The sequence below is a fragment of the Sinocyclocheilus rhinocerous genome, unplaced genomic scaffold, assembly GCF_001515625.1.
Source record: "Sinocyclocheilus rhinocerous isolate Xijiao unplaced genomic scaffold, SAMN03320098_v1.1 scaffold988, whole genome shotgun sequence".
In the NCBI taxonomy this organism is placed as follows: Eukaryota; Metazoa; Chordata; class Actinopteri; order Cypriniformes; family Cyprinidae; genus Sinocyclocheilus; species Sinocyclocheilus rhinocerous.
Genome location: NW_015650363.1, coordinates 2,020,704 through 2,027,377, shown reverse-complemented (window position 1 = coordinate 2,027,377; position 6,674 = coordinate 2,020,704).

Genomic DNA, 6,674 nt, shown 5'->3' with positions numbered 1-6,674 from the left:
TTAGCAATGCATATTACTAATCAAAAATTAAGTTTTGATATATTTATGGTAGGAAATTTACAAAATATTTTCATGGAACATGATCTTTACTTAATATCCTAATGATTGTTGGCATAAAAGAAAAATCAATACATTTGACCCATACAATGTTTTTTTTGCACCCTCAGATTCCAGATTTTTCATATAGTTGTATCTCGGCCAAATATTGTCCTATCCTAACAAACCATACATCAATGGAAAGCTTACTTATTCAGTCGAAAAATTTACCCTTATGACTGGTTTTGTGGTCCAGGGTCACATATAGCCTTTGTGAATAATAATGCCTTATTTGTCTCTGGGTCAGGGGTTAATCAGCATGCTTTTCCGCTCCTTAGACCTCAGGATCCACAGTTCCTCTGAGGAACTCATTAGCATAATTAAAAGGTAATTGAGTTTCTCAGTGAGCCCCTCATCAGTAAGCTGTTATTCACAACATGTTCAGCAGGCAGGTAATGCATCATAAATTCATGTCAGAGTCGTAAGGTCACAGAGTCCTTTCCTGCATGAGTTCACACAAACTGAAATATATACGTACAATATCTCTTAACACTGAAATGCACAGAGCAGGAAATCTACAGCTGGCCCTGGGAGCTCTGATATGTTTCTTCATTAACACTTGGATGTTTCAAATAATTTGAATCTTGATGAATGAATGGGAACTTAGGAGATCAGGAGCAGAAAAAAAGGAATATTTCTGTTCTAATTAGACCTTTTGCTGGCACCAGCTACAGCATTCTTCAAATCACTCATTAGACTCATTCAAAGGCCATGTGTGTTGTTCAGTGGGGTCCACAGTCTGAGACCAGTAGTGAAAATGTTTTTCATTATCTAATTGAATTGAATTTGAGTTGAAAGTTTAATTGAAAAACCAACAGAGCGTGTTAGTACTTGATGTATCTCTCCTTTAAATTTAATGACAGCAGTACTCAAACTGCATGAACTCCATAAGTTTGTTTAAAACTTGATGATCGTGCTCTCCAGCATGATTTGAGATGATCCATAGAGCATCTTGAGCATCAATGGAAGAACATCTGACCGGCTGTACAAAGAGTCCCATAACTGAAGCGACCTAGAAATCTGCAGAATCTGGAATTTTTTTTTCTTTTTTTTCCCCCCAAAAATAAAACTTTCCAGGTTCCAATTAGATTTTGAATTCCATTTCCAATGGGGTCCTTGACTTGTGGAGCCCATTTAGTTTGCTAGATGACACATGGAAACACTAGATGTAGAATACATACACTCAAAATTCATTCAAAAGGTTGAGGTAAGGTTTTTTTCATGAAAGAAAATATTTTTATTTAGCTAGGATGTATTAAATTGATCAAAGATGGTGTAAAGATATTTATAATGTTACAAAAGATTTCTATTTCAAGTAAATGCTGTTCTTTTGAACTGTACAAGGATTCTGAAAAAAAATTTTTACCATGTTTTTCAAAAAATATTAAAATATATTTAAACTGATAATAATAAGAAATGTTTCTTGAGGAGCAAATCAGCATATTAAAATAATTTCTGGAGGATGTGACACTCAAGACTGGAATAATGGCTGCTAAAATATTCAGCTTTGCCATCACAGCAATAAATTAAATTTTACATTATTTAAAATATATATACAGTACTGGACAGAAAACAGTTATGTTAAATTGCAATAATATGTGCATCAGCAAGTCTGTTTATGAGAGTCTTTTAAAAACTGATGTGTGTGTATTAGGGATGTGCATCTCATGAGTCAGGCTGATACGATATGCATCTCGATGCATAGCCAACGATACGATACATTAAAGATACATATGAAGCAGCTACCGATGCGATGCGATACGATTCACCCCTGTTACGATGCAGTGCGATCCGATTTCGATTCGATTCGATTCAACACCATGCGATTCGATACAATATGATGCAATGGCGAAAATATGATCACTTTTAATTCCTCAAGGCCTGTTTCATAAAACAAGTTTACCAAATAAGCCAGGCTTATTTCAGTTAGTCTGACTCATTGTCAAATGATTTGGTTCCATAAAGCAAATTTTTTAAAGCGAAGTTTCGGTACCCAACCCTATTAGGTTTTATTACAGCTGTACCTTTTATAGTTTGCAGAACAGATAGCAGAACATTAGAACATTACAATCTAAAATTGTTCTTTAAAGCATTAAATGACTACATTTTAACTGCTATAAGAAACACGCATTAACAAATAAAAGTATAGCGCATCCACTAGTAATTATATATAAATGAATCGGTTTTTACCGATGCAAATATGTTAGAAACGATGCATCGCGATATAAATGACAACTTGTAGCCGATGCACACTTTTTAAACCGATGCGTCGCATCGTTAACTTTTTATGCCGATGCACCGAGCGAATCGGGGAATCTTCCCATCCCTAGTGTGTGTATACACATAATGGAAATTTCAAGTAATATTGAATGGTAGGCCTATCTTCATCCACTTTTCTTGAGTGCTTTGTAATGGGACTAGAAAGGAGCATTCGGTTTGTGGTTCTGATGACACAATACCGAAGAATCCAGCTTAGAGTAAATCTCACAGTCAAGATTTGCAATGTCTGACAGTTTGAAGAAACAATAGATTATACAACACTAACAAATTCAAGTAAACTGCTTTGAATTGTGATACATGCAACAATATTCAGTATTTATTAAAATGTGAAAAAGTTATTTATAATGTTACTTTTGCATTATTTGACTCTATATGAGTTGTAAATGGATGCTGTCAAACTAGGATGTTCTAACTGGCTAATATTGTTCAGCTGCCTGTCTGAAAGCATGCTGGCATTAGGGAAACTCTTATCTTATGCCAGTGCTGCTTTCAAAATGGTGCCATGCTGCTCGTAATTACACTGTGGACCGTGAATGTGAGATTTATGCGCAACCTTATTTGGCAATCTGAGTAGCGTTTTTAATATCGCTGCAGGCAACTGTCAAACACGAATAGATTGAGTTGGCAGGAAAAAGAGCCAGTCAGACAATGTCCACTCTTAATCAGAAATGGAAACTGACTAATGATTATATCATAATTGCCTCCCACAACAGGTTTTTATTTATGCCCAAGAGAAACATTTCTCTAGAATTATATACACCTAGAACTGGAAATCAGCGATTATTGCTGATTAAGTAGTTGAATTTCTGTCAAAACTCAAGCTTCCACCCCAATCCATTAGAAAATCACAGCTGCACTAATTCTAACATTTTATATAATAACTTAGTAATATAATAATAATAATAATACATCGCAATTAAGTTCATCCCAAGATGTCAACAACATCAATGACAAATTATTATTACTAGCAGTAGTTGTAATCTATAATAATAGATTCTATAATCTAAATTAGTATAATACAATGTAATAATAATAATTGTTGTTGCTATTATTATTATTATTATTAGATTTTCCCCCCCACTAAATAGTGGCACATCTAGTGTTCACTGGTTCAGTGTGATTTATAAATCACTGGGTTGAGGCTAATATTTTGCTGTCATTTATTAAGTTCTATATTTTATAATGGGAATTGGGAAATGACAATCACCTAGATGAAAAAAAATAATAATTCTATAAAATTATGTTTTTTGTCAGATGCTTGTCTACAGTATTGATATACACAAATGTGATGGCTTGTAAAGTTTGTTCATTGCAATCTGCAAACATGCACTAATCCAACACACCTGAAGAGCTCATGGATATCACAGTTAACCTGCTCATCAAATGCTAATGTATATAGTCACAAATCAAGTGTACAGCATATTGCCCCTGAGTGTGATGTCATATCCTGGTAAAGAAAATGAAGGCTCCTGCCCACAGAAAAAAAAGAGGTGGATGATTATTTAAAGACAGGCACTATTTTCATTTTCTTTAAGGGATAGTTCACCTTCAGTTGCTGGTCCCCATTGACTTGCATAGTGTTTTTTTCCCATATATGGAAGTCAATGGGGACCAGCAACTGAAGGTGAACTATCCCTTTAACACGTTAGGGTTCATAAAATTCCTCTCAATATTATTACAACATAAACTTTTTAAAATATTAGCAACTAACACTGATTTTAGCTAAATTAAAGCAGCTTTAGGTGATTATTTTAGAATACATATAGTAAAATGTCCACATAACCTGACAGATATCACTGTGTCCTGTGAAATCAAACATCTTTGTGTCACAGGCTAAAGGCTAAGCTAACCATATAGGCTTTGTAAACAATATAGACAATCAGGGGAACATCCCTCAGAAAACTAGCCAATCATAAATGTTTTCTGCCTGTGAATCATTTTGAATATTCAGGTTGGCTGACATATCTTTAGACGGTTTTGGATAATGACTGTGTAGTTAAAGTTAAGTATAGCTACTGGCAGAATTTAGCAATGAAACCATTGAACAGCAGAGATGGTTTATCTAATGTGCTCTAATTTTGAGAATCACAGTTACAGCAACACTTCTTCGTTGCAGTTTGAAAAATACAATCAGCAGACTAACAGCTTCCACTAATAAGCTCACAATCAGAAAAGAGAGCACATAGTGCTCAGAATAAGTGAAAGAGGTTTTTCACAGCTGCATAGTGCCATTGTCAAAACAAGTTGAGCGGACCTCTGCCAGCAATGAATAGCTGTAATTGAGAAAGCATGTAATGAGGCCACGGACTCTGCTCTCGGCATCACACAGAGAGAGAATTGGCAAACTGCACATCTACGCAAATGTTACTTTTTCTATCGTTATTTATTTAAATTAGCTTCTCATCTGCATTTCAGTAGATTTCAACAGTCATGGCTCATTTGGTAGAGGATATCATAGAAGACCTGGAGCAAGAATTTCAGCACATGCAATTTAACTGTATTTAACTTGCATTATCAGTTATGATTGTACATACATTTGTATAGATAACAACCTGATCTCATGAGAAAGCATTGCTATTTTATATTTTGGCAAATTGGTAGTGTTTGTATGATTTGAGTTGAAAATGTAAGACTTTTAGAAAGACTAAAAAACAGAGGTCCACCTCTAAACCTAACCCTTAAAGGGATAGTTCATTTTCTCACCCTCAAGTTGTTCCAAACGTGTATGATTCTTTCTTCTGCTGAACACAAAAGAATACTTTGAAGAATGTTGGTAACCAAACAGTTGACATTTTTTTCATACTATGGAAGTCAATCCAACTATTTGGTTACCAACATTCTTCAAACTATCTTATTTTGTGCTCAACACAAAATAAACTCTTACAGGTTTAGAACAAGTTGAGGGTGAGTGAATGATGGCAGTATTTTTATTTTTGGGTGAACTATCCCTATAAGGCCTGTTCACACCAAGAATGATAACTATAATGATAACGATATTAGTGTAAATGGACGATAATGTTCTATTTATTCTAAGCATGTGCTGCAATTTTGTCCTTTGCCGCTTTAAATGCTCAAGCTCTTTAAAGTGAGGTGGACTATGATTGGCTGCCAATGTTTTTATTGTTATATTTGTGACGTGGCCTTTTCTATTCTCATAGAATTTGAATGATTACTAAAACTTTATAGTTATCGTTAACATTGTAATTATTGTATTTCTTACGAACAGGGCTTTAGTTGTGCGTAAGCAGATCATAAAGAAACGTACGAATGAGATCATACAAATATATACCTTTCAACATAATTTTTTTAATCCAATATCATGAATGATTAATTCATAAATAATATGCAGTTGTTGAGGAGTCACACCACATTACATTTTATAACCTGAACTAACCTTGCCTTGTCATAAAAAAATTTTCAAATTAACTGAATTTGAGAGACCTATTGATCTTGACACACAATCCTGAGGGTCTATAGGGGTCCTCTCTAAGACATCACTTCCTGTTTTATCAATTTTTCTGATTGTCATAGAAAAGCTGTATTCAAGTCATTGAATGTATTGAACTGCATTTTAATGTATTTTTGAATAATAATAAAAAAAAAACACACTATGTGGTCTATATATGCAGTATTTACATTTAGAATGATTAATTCATAAATAATATGCAGTTGTTGAGGAGTCACACCACATTACATTTTATAACCTGAACTAACCTTGCCTTGTCATAAAAAAATTTTCAAATTAACTGAATTTGAGAGACCTATTGATCTTGACACACAATCCTGAGGGTCTATAGGGGTCCTCTCTAAGACATCACTTCCTGTTTTATCAATTTTTCTGATTGTCATAGAAAAGCTGTATTCAAGTCATTGAATGTATTGAACTGCATTTTAATGTATTTTTGAATAATAATTTTAAAAAAAACACACTATGTGGTCTATATATGCAGTATTTACATTTATTGTACACCAGATTTGTCAGAAATGTTAGATTAGGACATATACATTACCCATAGAAAGTTTACGTACAATTTATCGACCTAGACAACTACATGCAATTTTATACTGTACAAAGGCATGATTAATGCATTCACACAAGTCCATGCTCCAGATTGACCATGGGATTCTCACATTAAAGGGATAGTTCACCCAAAAATGAAAATTTGATGTTTATCTGCTTACCCCCAGGGCATCCAAGATGTAGGTGACTTTGTTTCTTCAGTAGAACACAAACGAAGACTTTTAACTCAAACCGTTGCAGTCTGTCAGTCACATAATGGAAGTGAATGGGAATCACA